The 25,173-nt window shown below is 47.4% G+C and overlaps 1 protein-coding gene across 1 annotated transcript in view; it reads right to left on the bottom strand.

Moving 5' to 3' along the window:
- Window positions 1–25,173, bottom strand: part of KCTD19 (potassium channel tetramerization domain containing 19) — a 2,885,268-nt gene that overhangs the window by 978,788 nt on the left and 1,881,307 nt on the right. The gene's annotated exons all lie outside the window — the stretch shown is intronic.

Genomic DNA, 25,173 nt, shown 5'->3' with positions numbered 1-25,173 from the left:
CACCGAAGACTTGGGTACAGACATGATGTATGGGGACTGGAGCAGGTCCTTGGCATAGCCTTTGAGAATCCCACGGAATGCCAAATTCAACTTCATTCAATACATGTTTTTGCAGAGGGCATATCTCACCGTGCACCGACTGCAGCGTATCTTCCCAGCCACACAGCACTGCTGTCCTAGATGTAAAATATAAGATGCTAACCTGCTATGTATGTTATGTCAATGCACCGTGATTATGTCTTACTGGTTAGAATTGTTATCACTGATATCTGCTACGGTTGGTGTCCCCATTCCGCGTACTCATGCAGTATTCCTTTTGGGATTGATGCGGCTCCATAAGGCGCAGAAAGAACAACTTCGCTTTATAGACTTGCCTCTACTTCTGACTAAGCAATCCATTACGATGAGGTGGAGGTCGGCTGGTCCCCCACAGCTTCATGGCTGGCATGGGGTAGTGGTGTAATGAAGCGGGTCGGAGAGTGCTGCTATCCGCCTGGAGGAAGACCTGGGTTTGTGAACAAAAAATATCTCTTTAGACTGTGTCAGTATCCTGGAGTCGTTGAAGGCTCTGGCCCTGCTGCCATTGCATGTAGCTCGAAATTAGCACCTGTCTTATTATATACAGCATCGCCGTACGATCCCCTCCCCACTCGCCACCCCGCTCCCGCCTCCCAGCTGCTCCTCCCTCGCTCCGCCCCCGCCACTATCTACTTATGACAGATGCATTTACGCGCAGCATTCACGCGCAGCGGGCGCGCCAAAGGTAAGCCCGTCTACGTCCATCCGCGCCTTGACCGCGCCTAGCGCAAGACCCCCTGGCCCCCGCAAAAACCACTCCACCCGCCTAACGTACGATGTCGCAACCCTCTCTGCACTTAACACCGGCCGACTCCCCGACTGCCACCAAGCCGCCCCAGGACGCACCCATGGACCCTTCACCTGCCAATCCTGCAAGTTCTGCTGCATCAGGACCCACACTGCAACCACTACCGCCAAACATAGCCCAAACAACAACCACCTAAAGTGGATCCTGCTCAACACGCGCTCGGTCCCCAAACACGCCATTGAACTATGGAACCTACTCAACACCACATCACCGGACGTCGCCTTTCTTACAGAAACCTGGATGAACGCCTCATCAGCGCCCGACATCGCCGTAGCCATCCCGGACGGATACAAGATCATCCGAAAGGACCACATCAACCAAACAGGAGGAGGCATCGCCATCGTCCACAAGAACACCATCCGCATCACGACCAGCTCCGACGACACCCTCACAGCTGCTGAACACCTTCACTTCCAGATACACACCGACCCCAAGACCACACTTAGAGGCAGCCTCATCTACAGACCACCAGGACCCCGCACACAATTCAGCGAAGACATCACCGACTTTATCAGCCCACACGCCCTCCCCTCCGAGGACTACATTCTCCTAGGGGACCTCAACTTCCACCTGTAGAAGAACAACGACAGCAACACCACCACCCTTCTGGACAACCTCGCTAATCTCGGACTCAAACAACTGGTAAACACCCCCACCCACCACGCCGGACACACGCTGGACCCAATCGTCTCCTCCAGCAAGCACGTTTCCTTCAACCACGCCACAGGACTCCACTGGACAGACCACAGCTGCGTACACTTCAACTTTAGAAAGACCACGACCCACCACCACCCACAACAAGTCCCCGCAGAAACTGGAACATAATTACCACCGACCAACTCACCACATCGCTAAAGCAAAACCCTCCCACCAAATCATCGGACCCAAATCAAGCAGCCGTCATTCTCGCACAATGGATCACCCACTGCGCTGACGAATTAGCACCCCTGAAAAACCATCACAACAACAAAGGTAGCAAAAAAGCCTCCTGGGTCAATGACGACCTCAAGAACTCCAAAAAGAACTGCCGCACCCTCGAGAAAACGTGGCGAAAAAACCCAACCACAGACAACATGACCGCCCTCAAGGACGCCACCCGCAAAGACCACCAGCTGATCCGATCCTCCAAGAAATCAGCATTCAAGGATCGAATCGACAACAACGCCCACAACAGCAAAGAACTCTTCAGCATCGTCAAAGAGTTTACCAATCCCAGCGCCGTCTCCAACGACATCACTCCCTCTCAAGACCTCTGCGACTCACAAGCATCATTCTTCCACAGCAAAATCGCTGACATACATAACATCTTCGGCGACCAGTCCACCCCCCTTACTACTGAACTGAAGCCCCCCACCACCACCCTTTGCACCTGGAACCCGATCAGCACCGGAAACACCATCCGCTTGATGAACTCCATACACTCCGGATCACCAACCGACCCATGCCCCCACCACATCTTCAACAAGGCTGACTCCATCATAGCACCCCATCTCGGGGATATCATCAACTGCTCCCTCAACACCGCCACCTTCCAGGAAACCTGGAAACATGCCAAACTCAGTGCCCTACTAAAGAAACCTACAGCAGACCCCACTGAACTTAAGAACTACCGCCCCATCTCGCTCCTCTCTTTCCCTGCCAAAGTCATAGAGAAGACCGTCAACAGTCAGCTCGCCGCCTTCCTCGAGTCCAGCGGCTCCCTCGACCCCTCTCAGTCTGGCTTCCGAGCCAAACACAGCACCGAGACCGCCCTCATCGCAGCCACAGACAACATCAGAACACTACTCGACAACAGGGAAACAGCTGCCCTCATCCTCCTGGACCTCTCCACAGCGTTTGACACGGTCTGTCATAGCACCCTAGTACAACGCCTCAGTAACGCCGGGATACAAGGAAAAGCATTGGATTGGATCATCTCTTTCCTCGCCGGAAGAACCCTAAGAGTCCGCCTCCCCCCTTTCAGGTCAGAGGCCACCGAAGTCATCTGCGGCGTACCACAAGGATCATCGCTCAGCCCCACCCTGTTCAACGTCTACATGAGCCCCCTCACATCCATTGCACGCCAACACAACCTCAACATCATCTCCTACGCTGACGACACACAGCTGATCCTCTCCCTCACCAAAGACCCAAACATCGCCAAAACCAACCTACACGAAGGGATTAAAGACGTAGCCGAATGGATGAAGAACAGCCGATTGAAACTGAATTCTGACAAGACTGAAGTCCTCATCCTAGGATCATCCCCCTCCACATGGGACGACTCATGGTGGCCACCGACACTGGGCAGCGCACCCAAACCAACGGACCATGCTCGCGACCTGGGATTCATTCTAGACTCCTCCTTCTCGATGACCAGACAAGTCAATGCCGTCTCATCATCATGCTTTAACATATTACGTATGCTCAAAAAGATCTTCCTTTGGATCCCCACTGAAACAAGAAAGACAGTCACCCAAGCACTTTTCACAAGCCGACTGGACTACAGAAACACCCTCTACGCCGGAACCACAGCCAAATTACAGTAAAAAATTCCAATGCATTCAGAACGCCTCCGCCCGACTCATCCTAAACATACCCCGCCACAAGCACATATCCGGTCACCTGAGAGACCTCCACTGGCTCCCTGTAAACAAGAGAATAACGTTCCGTCTCCTCACCCACACACACAAGGCTCTCTACGACCTAGGACCTAAATACCTCAACTCGCGCCTGACCTTCTACACCCCCACCCGCCAACTCCGATCTTCCAATCAAGCCCTCGCCACGATTCCACGCTTCTGAAGAACTACCATGGGAGGAAGGATCTTTCTTCTACTTAGCGGCCAAAACCTGGAATTCTCTCCCCACCCACCTCCGCCTCACACAGAAACAACTCTCCTTCAGAAAACAACTCAAAACTTGGCTGTTTGATAAGTAGCGAACACCCCCTCCTCAAGCGCCTTGAGACCCTCTGGGTCAGGAGAGCGCTATACAAATTTTAACTTGACTTAACTTGACTTGGATCGGCCATCGATGTGTCTCAAACCCTGCAATGCCATGAAACACACAGCCTTATTGGATCTTAGATCCAGCAACAGAAATCCATGCAAAGTAACTCTGCATATAACTTGCCTTAATGGCGTAAGTTACAACCCTACCATGTCAAACCCAGGGGCGGCTGGTGTACACGGGCAAGATGGGCGTCGCCCTCCCACCCTGTGGGGGACTGTGGTGGACTAACAAAATGCATGATGGAACACTGAGCAGTTAGCAATGCATTTTGTTGGCTGCTTGTGCTCGGTAAACAAACATGTTCAAATGTTGTTTTTTTAAGGGGGTGGGGGAGGATGGCCTTTGCTCTGCACATGCTTTTGGCTGGGCAAAGATTTCTTCGACCTGGAGCCATAAAGCAGGGCAGTGACGACACACTGGAGCGTGTAGCCTGTGTCTCACTGCCAGAATAGCATTTATATTTCGGCGTTATTCCTTTGGCCCAGGGAGGAGTTGGAGGCCCTCCATTAGTTTTAATGGCAGAGGGCGGGACAGTCCAGCAGGCTTTGAGTTTGTGGGGGTGTGGCAGTGGCCATTGCCTCTTCCACCTGACGCAGCAACAGTTTGTTGTTTTGCATGTGATTGGTTTGATGGGGTCTGGGGGAGGAGTCCAAAGACCACCAAATCCAGTATTTCCCAGTTTTACTTTTGGCTTGCTTCGTCGTGGCTGGCTTGTGCGTGCTATCATTGCTATTGCCATGCTGTGTACTGCAGTCCTCCTGGTATTGAGTCAAGACGAGGAGCCTGACGAGGAGCCTTGAGAAGTGAACGTCGAGGTCAGGGCAGGTCACGGTAACCACAACACACGGGTAAGTGAAAGCGATCCCGCCACCACCCACAACAACCTCCTAATTATATTTATAGGGGCTGTTGTGTTTTTAATTTTGTCGCTGCAGTCTGCGTTAATTATTTACTTAAGTGTGTTACACTTAACTTTAATAGTACTCTACTGCACAACACCTGGGGGATGGGCCACTGCCGGTAGGGGGTGACTTTGATTCGATCCATAGAGCCCGAGGCGGCGAGGCCTTGCCCTGGTGGCGTACGTTGTTTTTGGTTGGCTACTGGGCTTTTGGCTTCGTTTGTGGCACTGGCCCTCCGGCAGCAGACAGTTTAAGCAGGGCTTTAAGTAGGATGAAAAAACTGGGGGGTCTCTCAAAGGGGCGTGGCCAGTGTACTTAGGGGCGTGGCTTTAAAACACTTACTCTAAAAATCTGTGCTTAGCATAGTGTGACACCCGACTTGTATTTTGCGGTTCCTGTCATTGCATCCAGATATGTGATACAACAAGTAACATCATACCTACAATAAGTCAGGACTATTGGCTTTGTCAATAGTTATTAGTTGCATAGGATAAATAAGCTGTAACTATGGCTTGTTACATATAATATTGAACAAGTTTCCAATTAAAGCATTGGTGACCCTACCACAATGTTGCTGCTCTTGCGTTTCAGAAAGAGAAGGGAAATCCAGAAAGAAAATGACTCTTTAACCGCAACGCTGCTGCGGTTATTTTTGCGCTGTGCGGCTGTTTTCTAATAACCGCGTTACATGACAAGCTCAGCTCGTCATCCGCACACGTCACCCGTGGCTGATGATGAGCTGAGCTCGTCATCAGCATCGAAGGGGTTAAAGGATTTCCCTTCCCCCACAACGCTCACCTGACATGACGTCATGCCGTCACTTCTCCACTAGTGAGTAGTGAGAAGTGAGCAGTGTGGGAAGCGCACAACCACGTGCTTACTGACTCCAAACGGTTCTTTATCGGGCTGTTTTGCGCCCTGCAGTTTTTTCCAGACTGCAGTGACAGCAAACCGCTGTCACTGCAGTCCGGAAAAAACGGACCGCCTGTACCAGGGCTCAAAACAGAGCCCGATAGAGACCCGTTTCGAGGTCCCTTGAAAAAAGCTGCCGGTGCTCAGACCCCTTGAGACCCGGCCCACTTAAAGTCCTGAGTTTAAGGCTCTGTGGGCCTTTGTGTGCAGTGCAGAGTGCACACCCCCACAGGGAGGTCTGGTATCACTTGGTAGGTGGGGGTGGTGGCAGTTTACTAGTGTATGTTACAGACACGCAGGTTCAGGTTTATTTTATTTAATTTTTATTTAATGCATTTTTATGCAGCGCAGACTTTACCCGAAGGTGTCAGAGCGCTGTACAATAGAAGAAGTCGTCGTTCGTGCAGACGGAAGGCTGGGCCCAGGCATTTGCGGAAACACGCATTCCCTGGCTCCCGGTGCTGTTTTCAGACTAAATGCATGCCCGAAAGAGTATGTGCAATCAATGGCCATGACAGCAAGAATAGCGCCCTGAAGACCAGTATCTGGCATGTAAGGGCTGTGACACTGAACCGCTTAAATATGGGGGTGCTTCCAGGAGACAAAAGGACTAAACCTGGGTTGGTAGATGACTGACGTGCTCATCTGGGGCAGGCAATGTCAGTTACCTCTCAGACAAGTGCTTTTGAAACGGGCACTTGTCTGAGAGGGTTGTTGTTCATGCCAGGCATGCCTGACCCCCGGCTCCTCTGAGCGCAGAACCCACTTCACTTGTCTTCAATTGCTTTCCTGACAGCAAACACCCGAAAATCCAGTGGAAAAGAAATTATACGTGAAGGACAAAGCAATTCTTTAAATCAATAAAATCGGAAATCAACGCAATAGGCGCTCCTGTATTTGCTCGTACAGTCCCAGTTTTTGGACGTATGTCCCGGTGTTCTGACACCTTTCTCCCAGGGGCGTTACACAGGTCCAGGCAGCCCCCGCAGTGCGGGGGGCCCCTGGGCTTCAGGGGCCCGCGGGCCCCCTCACTCAGCAAAGCTAGCAACCAAGCCTCTTCGTTGCGCGCATGCCATGGCCTCTTCTTTAATGAAATGGTGCTGTGCGCACGCTCTGCCAGCCGGCCTCTTAATTATTGAAATAGTTGGTGTCCATGTTTTCCCAACTGCACACGGATGAACTAGAGGCCCTACCTACCTCTCAGTTGAAGAGAATTCAGGTTCCACTTCCAATTGAAGATACCAATCTCTTTCAAATGAAAGAGATTGAGAATGCCATTAACTGAACTATTCCTGCAAAGGCGGCAGCCCCAGATGGTATACTGGGTGACTTGCTCTAATTAGAACTACAGAAGTGGGCCCAATATATCCTGCTTTTAATCAACAATATAATGAAAGGAGCAGAAGTCGCTATATCTAGGAAAGGAGCAGAGGCCATAACTATATATAAAAAGGGAGACGGCCAGGACACTAACAAATACAGGGCTATCACCCTAATAGATACCATGCAGAAAGTGGTTGGCAGAGCCCTTGTAAATAGGATTCAAAATTGGATGGAGGAGGAAGATGATCTTTCCACCTATCAAACAGGTTTTAGTAAAGGTACCAGTACAGGAGTGTTTACATTACTTATTTTATATTGGAAAGTAGTCATAATTGTCACGGGAAGTCTTTACTTGCGTTCATTGAGCTTAAAACCAATTATGATTTAGTGCCGCGAGAGAAGCTATGGTCAGTGCTCCAGGAAATGGGCTTACCCTCATACCTTTTAAATATTTTAATACGCCTCCATGATGAAACCTATGCCCGAGTTAGATGGGGGCTCATGGGCAAAGTAAAGACAAGATACAGTTCAACAGGGGCTTTGCCAGGGCTGTGTGATGGCTCCTACCCTCTTTTCACTTTATGTAAATGGAGTGGTTAGTTTTTTGAGCCAATTAAAAAAATAAAATTGCTCCAATTTTTGAAGGGGAAAAAAACCATACCCTACTGTTGGCCGACGACACTATTTTAATATCGAAAACCCCAATGGGCCTCCGGGAACTCCTCACCCGCTTTCAATTTTTTCTGTACACAAAGGGGCCTAATGATAAACATCACAAAGACTAAGTTTATGGCTTTCAATATTGGGCAAACATTTTAATAACACTCTCACTAACAATGGTTTACCCCTTAGAGAGAGTCCATTCCTTTGATTATCTGGGTATTAGGTTATCGCATAAAATGCAATGGGGGACTCACATGAACAAAATGTTACTGAACCATAAGCGGGTGGTGGATGCCATTGGTAGGGACCAATGGTTAACGTCAATTAGACTGGTAGCTCCTTCACTAGTAGTCTATAAAGGTAAAGCTGTGAGGTCAAGAATTTATGGCGCTGAACTTTGGGGCTTCGAAAAAACTAATGAGATTGGACGATCAAAGAGTAAATTCTTTAGAGATCTGGTATCCGTCCCTACCAATACACCACTCAAGCCCATACTCTCTGACATGGGTAGACACACTTTTAGCGAGGTGGATATACTTTGCCCTATTCTATACTGGATAAGACTAAGACGCACCCCAGAACTCCATAGCTATGCGACGGTCCTTTCTGAGCTAATTACCCTTTATAATAACAAAGGTGTTAAGTGGCTTAAAGATCTAAAGGAATTACTGACAAGCTGGGCTTAGCCAAAGCTTGGGCCAAGCAGGTCACTCCGACTAAGAAAGAGTTAAAAAAGAATTACTGGAACTGGGTAAATCACCAGGTCTTACATAAACCAATGCTTGTCTGACTATTTGAAGAGTTCATCCAGCATAAATCAGTTTGATCCCTGGAACCTTATCTAGATTTTATCAGGAAACACAGAGACAGGGCACTATATATGCAGTTTACATTAGGGTCAGTAAGACTAAATACCAAACTGGCAAAATGGGACCCAACAACCTCCAACTATATAACTGCCCCTGCTGTGATGCACAACAAGAAACTGTAGACCATGTAGTCTTTGCTTGCACAGCCTACAAGCAAGCAAGGGCCAAATGGATCAAGCCTATGTGTATTATATTTGGGCACTAGAAACCTCCTTGATGCTCTACGAACCATGAGAAGTGACTCAAGTAGGTCCTCGCTAGTATGTGGTGTTACAATGTACCTGGGGTGTGCGTGGATTATCCGTATAAAGGCACAATTAAGGAGTAATGTGCAAATAAATACCATCTAATCTGTGGATCTGAGAGATAATTTACACATAGGAATTATTTGCAAAGTACTGAAGATTAACTGTTTTGTATGGGACATGTGTTTTGGCTAATCTGTAATTTTAAACCTAATGAGCAAATGCCAATTAAGATATTAAGCGTAAATTTAGAGTGGACGGTATACCAGGTTTTTAAAACTTGTTTTTACTATATGAAATATTAATTTTATATACTTTTATGTGACTGTGAAATGCTTTTATGATAATTGCTATCAAATAAAGCTTATTCAAAATGAATGGGGAGCATGAAAGAGTTCCTGACTAAGTGGCTCACCGGCTGGCTACTTCCATAGTTGTTGTCCTATTATTTTGTTGTAGAAAGGGCACACAGGGCCATGATGCAGAAGTCACCCCGGGAAGCCAGACCAAGTCCTTTCATTGCAAAGATTTTGAATAAGCACAACAGAGACATGATTTGAAAGCAATCCAGACAAAGAACACCTGATGTTCAAAAACACTTGCATCCTCAAATGTCATGAGTACACAAGACTAGTCCAGCAGAAGCAACAGTAATTTATGGCAGACAAGGCCCAACTAGGTGAGCAGAAACTTCCCTATGCATTGCTGTATCTAGCCAAGCTGAGGGTGGTGTACCAATCCCGTATGCTATTCTTTGAGGCACCAGAAGTATACGTACACATGACAGGATTGCCCCGTACTTTGGAGTACAATGGCATTTTAAACAAGCATTTGCAATTCAATAGGTCTGGCATTTACGCAAGTTTAAGCAATTGACATTGCAAATAACTGGCTTTTATTTATGCTTTCTTTTTTAAAACATAAATAAAATGCATTGTCATTTACAATGCCACTAGCTTAAACTCGTGTAAATATGACACCTATTGCATTGCAAATGCTTTGACTGGTATGGCTCCCGCGGTTCCCCGCTGTGTGCCAAGCATACGTTGTATAAATTGATGTGAATACTGTAAGTGCTGGACTGGCTCACTCTGGAAGAGAACTGGGCCTTGTCGTGAGAAATGAGGCTATTTAGACTGGAGGAGAGCGGTCCACGGGACACCCGAGGGGGCGCTGAACACACTGATGAAGGCCGCCTGCGTGTATGTGTGTCGGCTCAGGGTGTCAGCTCAACACAGCTGGACGCTCTGAGGCAAAAAAGCTGATAAGTCAACAAAAGAGTGATTTCGAAACAAAGGCAGCTCTGAAAATGCGTTTTCATTTTGGAGGCGCCCTGACTGGAGTCATTAATGAACTTGGTGCGTGCAGGAATCGCTTAGGAGCAACTGCTAGAAAGAGCAGGGGGATTTTCCGCTCTGCAACGAAAATGCAATTGCATCTGCCCAATGATCCTGTAGACAACTAGTAAGGGCCAGTCTCCAACGCCGTCCTCTCCAAGCTGCCTCGTCAAACCCGCAGCTCTCACCTAATTAATGCAGAACTTGGACCCAGTGTATCGCCGCTATGCTTTTCCTTGGCTTGTCGTAGGTCTCTATTGCATAGCTCGTCTTCAGGGCCGGACGTCGAGCTGTAACTCATAATCGGGTATCGGCTTGGTAGGCTTCTTCCTCAGCTGCTCATCAAGGGCTATGCCACGTACCCTCTTCTACTACGTGTGCTTTCCCTGGTTCCGGAAAGGACTCCGCACTGTGGTCTCAGCGTTGAGCTCCACGACTCAAAACTAAGGGAAAGTGAAAGAGCAGCGCACGCTGGAGGCAAGCCGTGACCGTGCACATCGTCGTGGCCTGCAACTCGTGCCCAGTGGCGAGGCGTAGAACTCGGTGAAGAAGGAGAGATCAGTTGTCGCTGTCCAAGATGACCAGTGGGTCTTTTTGTGAGTACATGCTGGCCCAGCCGAGGACCCAGAGGAGCCACAGCACACGCATCATTCTACCAGTAACAGCGCTGCAGGGACGAAGAAGACCAGCCATAGAGAAGGAGGAGGGAGGGAAAGAAAAAGCACGCAATGTTTGTTGGTGAGGGAGAGGGGGTGGGTGGGGGTGGAGGGTGTGTGTGAGTGTGTGTGTGTGTGTGTGTGTGCGTGTGTGTGTATGGGCACGCGCATTCTACCATCAATAAGGGTCATTTTGACAGGTGCTAGGTGCCCACTAGAATAGTGGACAGCATATGCCAGGCCAACGTCTCACAGCAGCTACAGGAGTGCTGTGTGTTTTCTGCTTGGAGCAGCTGTAGCAGCACTGTGCTCTAACAATGGCTGTGAGGGCACTGTCCTTTACGGGATGGGGCAGCTGTGAGGGTGCCATTCCTCCCATTCCGTGAAGTAACAGTAGATGCTGCAGCACCCAGGATAATGTGCTGCATGGCCAAATAATTATAAGGTCCCAAAGGCACGACATATTGGCTATGCCAATGCTTTTTCACGGAGTGTTGGCGTGACGGGCAACACACAAAGATAAGAACAGAAAGAAGCATTTGACAAAGGCAACACAAGTGGTTTGCCTGTGATACCTAAGGTAACAATACCATTATTTCATGCATTGCAAGTTATGAAGTAGAAGATGGCAGTCACTTCACATTTGATATAATGGTTTTCAACAGCAAAATGTAAAAAAATGAATATGCAGTGACCCTGATAGTGTGGAGCTCTTTTGTAGGCCTGAGCATGAAATTCCACTTCGCTCCTTGATTTTGCTGAGTTTTTCCCACTCCACGCTCCGCGTAGCACGCGGAGTTCTGAAAAACTCCGCAGAGCAGAGTTTTTACTTACTTGCGCTCACCGACATTAAGTTTGCAAGCGGGGAGAATTTTACCCCAGACCACCTTCCGGCGATATCTTTCAACGCCGGCAGTGTGGATGGTTGCTACCACTTGCGTTGAGAAACCTTCCATTCGCGCTGAGGAAGCTGCTGCTCTAGTAGAACATCAACTCGAGCAGCAGAAAGAAGCTGCACCCTCTTGCGCTGTGCGTGCACCTTTTGCACTGATTTTATAGCACGGGTCAAACACCAAGTTCTAAAAATCAGTGCGAATGGTGCAACGTAATGCACTCTGCTGCTTGCGGAAGTCCACGCAGCACAGCAGAGTTTTTCAGTCATGCGGAACTCCACGAACTCCGCCCAGGCCTACTCATTAGCAGTTGCTAACAGACAGCTGCAGCTGTCTGTAGCCAAACACTATGAATAGTGCACTGCTTGACCTGCTGCTTTTGCTCAGTTGGTGGCTCTGGGGACTCATACATTTAACTGCAGAGATCTGTGTTTGACTTCAGGGTCACGGGTTCAAAGGCTGGTAAGTTGACTCAGCCTTTCATCTTTCTGTGGTTAATAAAAGGAGCACTATTGAGTTAGAGAACAATGAACATCTGTTTTTCAGTACCAATATACTTTTCAGGGTGAAAATGTGCTTTACAATTCCTACTGCTACAACTGGGGAAAGTAGGGAATGTGACCTGAGCTCACCATGTAAATCACCAGTCCCCCCGGCAATACTGTAATAAGAGAGGAGTATTTTGAAAGATACATGGTTATTATGAAAGATGTGCTGGAGACTCACCCACAGTAACCTGAGTCCTACTTCATGTTAGCATTATATTTAAATGTACAGATTGTGTCCACCTTAGAAGAGTGAGAGGCTGGGTAGCTCCTACGTGAATTCAAAAGTGCAATCTGCAGTTTATTTACATTATTCTGCAGTAAACTGAGCCTTTGAGTAACCGTACCTGGACTGGGATGTGTAACCTGGAGATCACAAGCAGACCTGTGCAGCTGGCTCAGTCACCTTAAACTATCCTTTAGGGATTAGAGCCTGCAGCTTGTAGGTTGCAGTGTATTATGTAGTAGGCACAGTAACAAGTTCAACAACCTTAATGTAATGGGGACATGAACTCACAGGAAGAGTAAACTTGACTCTGCATCAAGCAAATCAAGCCCTTATGTGTCTGATTACGTGCCAGGCATGAATATGGCATCTCCAGCAGGGGACTGGCCTAGTTAGTGAGATTCAGGGGGGGGGCTCAAATTTCCCAATTAAAAAAGCAGTCAGCTGCAGGGTGGACAGGTGAGATGATCAAGGCTTGTCGTGGGCTTTGCCCATGAGAAACAGCATCAGTACTGATTTGCTTTAATGCCTTAACCGCAGCGTTTTTTCCGCTGCGGTGCGGGCGTTCTAATTGCTGGACGGGGCTCCGTCGGCCGGTAGGCAGCACCAGCGAGGTAGTGGCCGACGGGAGCACAAAACGGGTTAAGTGGGCCTCTGTCTGCAGTGTAACATTGGGCACAAAACGATGGGTTGGAATGCTTCCCCAAGCATTTGACACTTGTTATACTATTTGCAATTATTCATCCCATCACCTTTCGGGTGTTCGATTGTCAGTGATATACCTTAAAATCTCAGGCTGGAGCATCATTCATAAGTCTACTACTGCCAAGCTATGTGAATTAAAAAAAAGTAGTATATTTGCACATTGTCGGGTTGAGCAATGCATATCTCTGGCGCCAATTCACATAAAAGGTTAATCTTTTGTCTTTTATTCTCGGGTCAAAACCAGAAAAACACATAGATAGCAGACCCGACACAGGGCCCTGAGCCCAAATGCCAAGTACCCCCAAACAACCCCCTTGAAGCTATGCCCTGATCTCCAGGCAGCAACTTCAGAACACTTTCTGGACCTGAGGACGAACTGAAGAGGACTGGACCTGCTGTCTTTGACCTGAGAGGAGCCATGAAGGACTGGACTGCTCTTCTTGTACTCAGGAGAAAGAAGTAGTGGGTGCATAATCCCACTCTATGTTCATGGGATGGGGGAGTGCAACCTAGAATACACCCTCACACACTTTCACTCACTCATTCTTTTACGTCTAGTTACTGGTGAACGTGGGAGTGATGAGTAGAGGTGTGGAGAAAATCTGATGACGGAGCTTGTACGTGTGTCCACTAATTACATCATATATATGGTTTTATTTGCTATTTATGGCATTGGGCATTGCTTTAAATGAGCAAGTACTCTGTCCGGTACTGAGTACCTGCACTTCTTCCATTTGAAAGGGTGAGTAGGTGCACTTCTCCGCAGTGCTGCCAGTGCACTTCTCAGGAGCAAGCAGAATAACAGATACTGTAAATAGCGAGCACCTTCACTTCTATAGTTCCATTTAATGCACTGGCGTAGAAGCATATTCGAGTATATTGGTCAGAATTACTGAGAGATGAAAATTGCCTTTAAAATGACTGCACAAAATAGGTTTATCAAAGTATAAATAACCCACGTCCTGATACAGCGCTCTCTGTGCATGTGGGGCCCCTGCTCTATTGCCGGTGAGTCTCACAGACGTGGGAGGTAAGAAGTGTTCTTATGGGTCCTTCTGGTTCTGCTGTTAATTCCTTCTCTGCTGTTCAGTGAGTGGGTTTTAATGGAGCGGTCCCTTTAAAAGTCTACTTGAAAGCCCTATGCTTCTCTGGTGGCAGCTCTGAGCACTAAGAATTGGAATATGAGAAAGATGCAACAACGTACAACGTGGCTCGTTGGTCTAGGGGTATGATTCTTGCTTAGGGTGTGAGAGGTCCCGGGTGCCCCATTTTCTTTCTTATTTTTCTCATATTCAAATTTTTTAATTTTTATTTAATGCGTTTTAAATAAGGAAAAAGGTTTTTTTTGTATCTTTCTGATGTGTTTTTCAGTGCCCCTATTTTAAAGCAAAAATATTAAAATCAAAAGATGATTTATCCGGGATTTGAACGCGGGACCTCTCGCACCCAAAGCAAGAATCATACCCCTAGACCAACATACCACTGAGAAATTCTTTTACCAATAGGGCTTACATGTCAGTACACGTAGAGCTCGTGCTCTATATTTTCGCACCAGTTCTGCACATTGCACTGGAAGTGGCAAAAATTAGACCTTGTTGAGGGAAGATGGTTTAAGGCACACACAGTGACTTCTTTTAGAAAATGTTCACGTCCTTTTATTTCAAACGATTTACAACAAGAAGACATTAATTTAAAAATAAAAATTGATTACACTCATTTCCCTTGCACGAGGTTGTTTCAAATTTGTGAATAGAATATAGTAAGTTTGTTACATTTATAAGATGCAAAACAGAAGTATCTGATAATGAGCAGAGATGTCAACGAGCGGAAGCCCGAGTGGGATCCGGCTGCACATAGACTGCACTTCCGATTATCACTCGTTGAAACCGGTGCAGCGTGACAGACAGACAGGAGGTGGCGCTAAGGAGACAACATTGAATATCGAAAAGGAGAGCAATTAGCGAATTCCAACCTTAAAGAGCTTGCAAAGATTATTTATACTAGGAGCTTTGGCCTTTAAGAACAAAAATAGAAATCATAGATTTAAAAAAAAGTAAAATAAACGAACCGCCCCAACAGGGACTTGAACCCTGGACCCTCAGATTAAAAGCCTGATGCTCTACCGACTGAGCTATCCGGGCTTGATCGAAAATTAGCAGGCTTGTGTTTATATATGGAATAAAAAATGGCGTCCCCACACTGCTGTTTTCATTGTTTCATAGTTTTCCTCTGCTTCCTGAGCCCTTCAGTATCAATCCAGACAGGATCCATCAGAGAGTTTCACACTCTGAGTGTCTCCCCCGCACTGTGCTCACCACGCATTCTGCCTGCAGAATGAAGGAGCTGTTTGGTTTGCATACCATCACATTCACATAACATTAGTGGAAGAGCTCGAGTGCTCCTATGTGCGACTGCTTGTGAGTAGAGTGTGCACATGCATAAGTGTGACTGCTCGTGAGTGGAGTGTGCATGTGTGCGACTGCTCGTGAGTGGAGTTTGCGCTTGAATTTGTGTAACTGCTCGTGAGTGGAGTGTGTGCGACTGCTCGTGAGTCGAGTGTGCATGTGTGTGACGGCTATTAAGTGGAGTTTGTGCTTGCATGTGTGTGACTGCTTGTTGGAAATGGCCCTTTTTGCAGGGTTATCCCCAAATATTTTGATGTTTCCTCCTATTATTTCCTGACCTGTGTGCATTGGTTTTAGGACTATGGGCACTTAACCACTCCAAATCAGTGCTAAAGTGCATATGCTCTCTGTGTAAACTGTGTTATGGATTGTTTTTTTCATGATTGGCTATTTGATTCATGTGTCAGTCCCTAGTAAAGTGCACTGCGAGTGCCAGGGCATATAAATCAAATGCTGTTGGTGGGCTGCAGCACTGGATTGTGCCACCCACGCAAACAGCCTGTAAAGTGTAACTCTGGCCTGCCATTGCGTAGCCTGTCCACAGCCTAGGGCTGCCATGTCGAATTGGCAAGTGCACACACTTGCAAGTCCCTAAACCTTCCCTTTTCTACATGTAAGTCGCCCCTGAGGTAGGTCCAATGTACCCCCATGGGCAGGGTGCACTGTATGTGAAAGGTAGGACATGCGCTGGTGTGTGTGGCATGTCCTGATAGTGAATTTAATTAATTTTTATTTATTTTAAAAGTTTTATAGAGCGCGAACAAGATCCTTACGGATATCAGAGCTCTTTACATACAGAATGGGATAAAAAGGCAAGGAGTAATAATTAAACAAAACATTTTGTGCAAAGATGAGCAAATGGTTACAAAAAATGAAACAAGGTAAGGTAGCAACGGTGCATAGGTGGCCAATATACATAGTCATAGGAGGAAGAGTACTGAGTTACGAGATTACATTAGTCAAAGTTCAGGTAAATTTAGCTAAAAGGAGAGATTTTACTTCTTTTTTGAAGGATGCCGAGGATGAGATAAGTCTGATTTCTGGAGGGAGGGCATTCCAGATCCTGGGCGCCATCCCTGAGAAGGAGCGTTTATAGGTTTTTTTCTTGTGAAATCTCTGAGGTTTCAAAAGAAGATTGTCTGCATTTCTTGTCACTCTTGAGCCACCTGAGATTGTCAGTTTCTGAGCGAGGTAGCTGGGGGAGTTGTGGTGTATAGCCTTGTGGGTCATGCAGGCGATTTGCAGATGTATTCTAGCTTCGTAAGGCAGCCAGTTCAAAGCTTTTAGATCAGGAGAAATGTGTGAAAGTTTTTTTGAGCCCGTGATTAGTCTGGCTGCAGCATTAATAGAGGCTTTTAATGGTGCGGTTGTCGATATGGGGAGACCACAGAGGGCAACACTTCCATAATCCACTCGAGGGATGACTAGGGCTTGGACTGCAGTTCTGAAGTCATTGGGAGGAAGGAAAGTTTTCAATTTCCGCAATGTGTTGATTTGGAAATTAGCTCCCTTCGTTGCATTGCTGATGTGATGATGCATATTGAGATTGCAGTCAAGGGTTATGCCTAAAGATTTCGCTGAGTCCACAATAGTAGGTTGAACGTTGAGTGCAATGAGATGGTTAAGCCAGGACTGAGTGAGGGGGACTTTGGTGGGAGGCGCTATTAGGAGGAATTCCGTTTTTTGAGCGTTAAGTTTGAGGTGATTCTCTGCCAGCCAAGTCTGTATGTTCCTAAGCGTTGTGTTGAGTATTTTGATGTCACAAGGGTGTGTATTTTAAGGTAGAGCTGGGTATTGTCTGCGTACATGTGAAATTGAACATTAGATGCTTGAAGTAGTGCGGTAAGTGGTTCCATGAGTAGATTGAACAGAGTAGGGGAGAGGGAGGATCCTTGAGGGACACCAAGTGTTACAGGAACTGGTGTGGACATAGTACTGTTAATCTTGAATTTCGCTGGGGACGCACTGAGGTAGTGCTTGATCCTTGTGTGCGCCACCCCATTGCTACAGCCTGGTCCTGCTGGATGGGAGATCGGGAGCGGAATGGCAGTGACCTGAATAGCGACCAGGAGGCGCGCTACTGAGCGGAGGTACCCGTATATGATCCTTGGTGCTCCCCTGCGGTGGTCGCTGAGTGCCTGGTCTGCTGGCTCTGCGTAAGGACAGGATGTCGAAATCCACTCAGCCTAATAGTATCACACAGTATACAACCCAGCATCTGCTGTCGCAACGGATTACGCGGCAGACAGGTCAAGTGGAGTACACGGATGTGCCGGCGGAGCCTTCCCGGGCGGAGTTGCTGAAGGCCATACAGGGCTCTCATTCTGCGCTGGAGCGGCAGATAGAGACTGTATCGCTTGATGTCAACCTCCTGCGAACGGATCTTCGCAAAGTGGCGGATAAGGTATCGGATGCGGAGGGTAACATTACCCAGTTGCAAGGGCAGGTGGCTTCCCTCCAGAAGACAGTCACGCAACTCACCTCTACGACGCACGCATTGGAACGAAGAGCTGAGGACGCGGAGGGTAGGGCGCGCCGCAGCAACATTAGAGTCCTGGGTGTGCCGGAGCGATTGGAGGCGGGGAATGCCAAGCGCTTCCTGGAGGACTGGATTTGGACTCAACTGTGCCCGCATGGGCTATCAAATGTATTTGTCATCGAACGGGCGCATAGGACCATGGTCCTCCCCCGCGCCCGGGGGAGCCCCCGAGGGCATTGATTGCGAAGAACCTGAACTATAAAGTCCGGGATTGCATTCTGAAGGTGGCGAGGGAGACGGAGTCTCTCACCATTGAGAACAGCCGCATATGCATCTATCCTGATTACACCCAACAGGTGCAAGAGCAGCGGAAGTCCTACCTGGGAGTCAAGCAGAAGCTCCGGGAGATGAAGCTACAATATATGCTGTTATATCCGGCCAAGGTCAAGGTGATATCTCAGGGCCGGGTGCATTTCTTCGAATAGCCCGCTGAGGTGTGGGAGTGGCAGGAGATACAGGGGTGACGACATGCCCCCGGGAGAGCAAGGGGGGCCCCGTGAGACCTGGGGGAACAATCCTCAGAGACGACGATGCGGAAGGCGGAGAAGTTGGGGCCTTCCTTGGCGAGGGATGGTCCAGAGTCCTCGGGCGCATCCGCCCCTGGAGACGTGTTGGTTCCAGATACCCTGCAGGACATTGTGCCAGGTACAGACTCTACGGCTCCGGTGATCCCAGAGACTGGAATGTCTGAACTGCTGCCGGGGACGGCTCTGTCATAAGGTACTGTTGGAGTGAAGAGTGTTGTGCTCTGCTTTGGGGGCTTTAGTGCTGGGCCTTGAGTTTGTATGAGGTACCTGGGAGCCGTGCTGTTCGAGCTTGAATGACGGAGTGGAGCGTAGGACCTGTATCCCGTTGGAACGACCTTATGTGGCGGTGTCTGTCTTTATTTTGGCCGGGGAGGGCCCTGCTTCGGGACTGATGCCGGCGGCCAAGCCCAGGTTCATTCCTGTACGTCTGGGTCCCATGGGGAGCTAGAAGGGGGGGTGGGTGGTGTTTGGTTGGGTGTGTGTGTGTTGGATGGGACGAATAGGGTGGCTGTGTACGTCCTGGCACCAGCAGGGGGAGGGCAGGATAGCGTGTTTTGTTGTTGCTGTCATCTTGCTCGTGGGTGGGGGTGGGGGTAGATGTTATGGGGGGGTTGTGGGGTTGGGGGTGTTTAGGGGGTTGGTGGGGTTGGGAGGGGAAGTTGTTGCTGGCATCGAGAGTACTGTGTTTCTGGTTTTTGAATGGCTGATCAGATGGGCTAGGTCCCCCGGCCTGGATGCTGGTTGGGCCCGTGGGTGGCGGAACACGCTGTTTGTAATATATGGCCAGGTTGGGCGTGATCTCCTGTCATGGGGTTTAAATTCTTAACTTGGAACGTGCGTGGATTGGGCACTTGCACTAAAAGATACAGGGTCCTTTCATTCCTCCGATGCCATGGCGTCTCCATTGCGTGCTTCCAGGAGACCCACTTGAACGAAGAGGGTGCCCAGAAGCTGTCCAAAAAATGGCGGGCCAGATGTTTCATTCCTACTATTCTACCTATGCCAGGGGGGTCCTAATCTGGGTGGCTCCTGGGGTTCCCTGTGCCGTTCAGTATGTTGAGGCAGATGTCGAAGGCAGGTACTTGCTGCTGCGAATCAAGCTGGATGGTAGGAATTTCCTGCTCTTAAATTCCTATGCGCCTAACGTTGATGATCCAGGTTTCTTTTCCCATCTCCAGGACCTTATTGTCTCGAACTTGGACACCCCCTTCGTTTGGTTTGGGGATTTTAATTGTGTGTTGGACCCGGATCTAGATCGGCATCCTCCTCGCTCTGGCACGAAACCACGTATGACGGCACGCCTAGGGGAAGTGATGCATAATTTGGGAGCTGTGGATGTGTGGCGCACAGCCATCCCACTCAGCGGCTCTTTACTTGTTACACCCCGACGCACGACACACATAGTAGACTGGACCGCGTCCTTGCGGCCAATACGCCCGCGTCTCTCTCCTTAATGGCATATAAATAGAACGAGTGTTTGTACCAGCTAAAGTCCAAACACCATGGAAATACAGGAGGGACCAACATCATTTTTCCATGTGTAATAATCCTGTAGCTGGAGGCAAATTCGAGCAAAATAGATGGCTCACTGGCAGTTCACAGCAGCTGTGAGCGTTTTTTGACCAGGGTTCAATCCCCAGCTGGGGAAAATCGTTTTTTTTTTTATTTGTTTTCTAAATTCCACAAATGAGAGATGTGCCTTTGCAAATCACCCCCTAGCAGTGTCTGGGAGAACTATGGCCTCCTTAGTCATAGTGCATGTCAGGCATTGATGGCATGCTGTGTGGCATGTGTAAGAGGGGGACAGGTTTGCTATCAAAGAAATGACTTATTTAGTGGAATGAGAATGTGTTGATGATTGTGTAAGAATTGGAAATGCATGGGGCTAGTGGCAGACTGTAAAATAGGAAGGGATATTTGTATTTAAAGCATATAAATAGAACGAGTGTTTGTACCAGCAATAGTCCGAAAACACCATGGAAATAGAGGAAAAACCGACATCATTATTCTATGACATACATGCCTTTGGCTGGGGAAATTTCAGCAGAATAGATGGCTCACTGTTAGTTCACAGGGGCTTTGAGTGAGTTTTGACCAGGGTTCAAACCCCAGCTGGGAAAAATCGTTTTTTTTTTTTTAAATATTATTTCTAAATTTCACAAATGAAAGCTGTGCCTTTGTAAATCACCCCCTAGCAGTATCTGGGAGAACTATGGCCTCCTTAGTCATAGTGCATGTCAGGCATTGATGGCATGCTGTGTGGCATGTGGATAGGGGGACAGGTTTGCTATGAAAGAAATCACTTATTTAGTGGAATGAGAATTTGGGGATGATTGTGTAACAATAATAAATGCATGGGGCTAGTGGCAGACTGTGTGAAAGGAAGGGCTATTTGTATTTAAAGAATGTAAATCGAGAGAAGATTTCTGGTATCTAAAGTCCAAAGACAATAGAAATAGAGGAAGGACCGACATCATTATTCTATGACATACATGCCTTTGGCTGAGGAAATTTCAGCAGAGTAGATGGCTCACTGTTAGTTCACAGGGGCTTTGAGTGAGTTTTGACCAGGGTTCAAACCCCACCTCGGGGAAATTATTTTTTAATATTATTTGTATTTTTTTAAACAATTTATTTATTTTAGCAGAGCGAAACATAGTCCTTTGGAAATGCTCAACTGATAATAATGAAAGACCAAGTAGAAAATCTATGGCATATGTCACATCAGATGTGGCATATGCCACATGACAGAGTGACACGTGCCACATGCCAGACTTGGTCTCCAACCCCTTCTCAATTCCTGGTGACTGCCGCCGCGATATCAAAAATAAAGTTAATGGTTCCCTACCGTTGGAACTGTAAGTAGCGGCTTCTGCCGCTTGGAAGTGCTGGAAGTGCTGAGAGCAGCTGCCGCGGAGAAAGAGGTCCAACGGCTCCCCGCCGCCGAACTGCGACTGGACTCTGCAGCTCCCGAGAACTCGCCCGGAGACTCACCACACGCTACACACCGCGCACCGCAAGCCGCTCCCGGTCCCAAGACCACCGGGCTGCTTCCGCGGGGGGTGGGGGGTGGGGTTTCAGGCTCAGGCCAGTTCAATGACACACGAACAAGCTGCAGCCAAACCTCAGTCGCCGCCAGACCAGCTGGCCGCACCACGCCACACAACACCGCTGCATGAATCAACTGGAACCGGAATAATCACAATGCATACTGAAGGCCCAATACAACCGTAGGGAGAAGAACTATAGTAAAAAGTCACTCCTCACCTATCAATTAGTTCCATTCATCTTAGAGGGAGGATACTTCTACCTGGAGGATGTTTTATTGTCACAACATGAATTTATAATAATGCGTTTTCGCCTAAATTTGATACCTTTGATGTTAGGGTTCCCAGCTAAAAGGTTTAACCACTCAGAGCTGAATGTCTGTCCTGTGATATGAATTCTACTCAAACGGACCTCCACCTAATATTATTCTGTGGATTTTACCAGAGGGAAAGGAAAAAGTACAGTACACCAATCTTAAAGCCCCACAATTTTAAACAAGGTAGGGTGGCTTTGTATTTGTTTAAATCACTTTCTGACCCCCTAGTTTGTTTTTCAGTAGCGTCGTTTTTATGGGCCTGCACGAAAACAAGAAATTCTCTGAGATTTTAACTTGCCTTGGTATCTACTGTTTTAGATTCCCATTACTTTTAACTATAATCTATTTTAACTTACATTTTAACTTGGCATCGGCTTATGTACATACTGAATCCTATAATGAATCTTTTATCTTTTTAAAATCTTGCCTCCTTGGAACTTATGAATTGTCACAGCATGCTGGTTATCGGTGTAACTCCCAGCTTTTTTCTGTTTTTATGTACTTTTAGGATCTTATCTGATAATGATTGAATAAAGCTTTGAATTGAAATTGAATTGAAATTGATTATAGCATTCACTGCCAGAAGCCAAGATTTTACTTTTTGCTGTACGATGAGTGGGGCTTCAGCAGTCTTGCTTTTTCACACAAACTGAGAACTGTGATGTATTTTATTTTCCTAAATATTACCTGAAGCGTTAACTGCTAATGTTGTCTAACTGCTTGTTGAGTTCTTACAGGCGAAGGGACACAACATTACAATATATTTCAATTGAATAAGAAAGCTTGCAATAATTAACGGTACAGATTGCCTCATGTCATTAGGGGCACCAGTCCTAAACGTTAATTTAACTCATAGCATTATGGGAGTTTTAGTCCTTGTTCATCACAAATAGCCAAAGACACTGGATTACACTGATTTAGATAAGGGAAACTGCACTGGGGTATGAGGACCCAGGTGACCTGAAGCATTCTGCTAACATTATTGATATTCGTTACAACTGTCACTCAATACATCAATAATAAAATGAATCTAGGCCAGGGCTTGCTACTAGTTAAGTAGTGAAGCATGTACAAGGGAAGGGTTAAAGGGTGTGCTTGGGCAGGAAAGGGGAAAGGCCATGTTGGGCTTGTCGGACAATAAGCAGATTTGGAAGCAGACAGCCTGGGACCAGTGTCCATATTTCTGTGTCAGTAAAAAGAGCCACTCTCTCCTCAGCCGAACCCTTCCCGACGTTAAAGTGGTTCATAACGAATGCTATAAACACGTTAAATGAAACTGTTCTCTAGTGTGCTGAGACGATTGTACAAAAGGGCATTTATAGCGTGAAACACAATATATTACTGCTGTCTTTATAAAAAAAATGTAAATCACATTGTGCAAAAGGCCACCGAAAGAATGTAATTTGGTAGCCATGTAAATTATGTTTTCTTGCCCTATCTTGATGCCCACCCCTCTCTCCTCACCCTGCTTCTTGTTACCAAGTACTGACAAGCATTTGCAATGCAATAGGTCTCGCATTTACGCGAGTTTGAGCTATTGACATTGCAAATGACAATGCCTTTTATTTTTGTTTTTGTTTTTAAAACATAAATAAAAGGCATAGGCATAGATTCATCAAGGGAAATTGCGGTCGCAATAGCTGCGAAACAGAGATTGCGATTGCAATTTCCGCTCCCGCAATTCATTAACAACAAAAGCATCAAATAGCGAATACGCAAAACAAAAAAACGCAAAACCAAAGTGGAACCCCCATTGCGATTCCTTAACAGCGATTACCCACATTTTCTGCGAATTAAAATGTGAATTCGCAAATATATTGCCAATTCGCAAATAAATCGCTAATCCAATTCATCATAAATCGCAAATAGCGAAAAACACCAAAATCGCAAAAAAAATGAGTCGCAATTTAAGGAGAAGCCAAAGTAGTTGGTAACCATGAAGTACCATTGGGAAAGAAAAATGCTAACAAGAAACAGGTGTAGTGTAAATCAAACACACTTAAGGAGACACAGTAGGAGCATAAGGAAAGTCACAATGACAGATTTCTACATCGGGGCAAGGCGGCTAAGGCTCCAGGCTGCAGCCCAGAACCGACGCAGGATCCAGGAGCGCGTCTTCCGGCTGCGGATTACACTCCTGGGCCAAACTGAAGAGGAGATCTACTCCAAATACAGGCTCAATGGGGCAATGATAACTAAGCTCATCAGAGACCTTGACCCCCTGATGCAGCACCCAACAAGGAGGACCAATGCCCACCCATGTTCAGGTCCTGTGCTGCCTGCACCTCCTGGCCTCCGGAAGCTTACAGGGGATAGTTGAATATGCATAGGGGATATCCCAGAGTACACTGTCATGCTGCCTACGAGTTTTCTGGATGCCATGCTGAGCCAGATACACCACTACATCACCTTCCCAACAACCCAACAGGACTTAACGCAAACAAAACTGGACTTCTATCACACTGCCCATTTCTCACATGTAATTGGCTGCATTGACTGTACCCACATTCCCATCTGTCCACCGGCAGAGACCAAATACATGTAGCGGAACCGCAAGTCATACCACTCACTCAACATCCAAATGGTCTGCAATGCGAAGACCATCATTACCGACATTGTCGCCCAATACCCGGGGAGCACGCATGATTTGTTCATCTTCCAGCACAGCGGCATACACACCCGCTTGGCCAGGGGTGAATTTGACAAAGGACATCTCCTAGGTAAGTACGCATGCCCACATACAATATGTCGTGACCATGTTGCTGCGCATAACAGGCACTGACCCTCTGCTCTTACCTTCAGGTGAGAGCGCCTACGGCCTCCGTGAATACCTCCTCACCCCATACATCAACCCTGCTACACCACAGTAACAGCGTTACAATGCTGCACACATAGACACAAGAAATGTTATTGAGCGGAGGTATGGCATGTTAAAGAGTCAATTCCGCATCCTCCACAAGACTGGCAGGGCCCTCAAATACCGGCCTGAGGTCTGCTGCCGCATCGTGGCCGTGTGTGCCATACTCCACAATATTGCTACCAAGCGGAGAATACCTGTGGAGGTATCTGGTAGTGAGTCGGAGGAGGACAACCTGCCACCTGCACATGTGCATCATGCACGCGGGGAGAATCCTGCTGAAGGACACAGGGGCCGCAACAACATCACACAGAACTAGATACCC

Source organism: Lissotriton vulgaris, chromosome 12, assembly GCF_964263255.1.
Source record: "Lissotriton vulgaris chromosome 12, aLisVul1.2, whole genome shotgun sequence".
Classification (NCBI taxonomy): domain Eukaryota; kingdom Metazoa; phylum Chordata; class Amphibia; order Caudata; family Salamandridae; genus Lissotriton; species Lissotriton vulgaris.
This window is presented reverse-complemented; position numbering and strand designations above follow the sequence as displayed.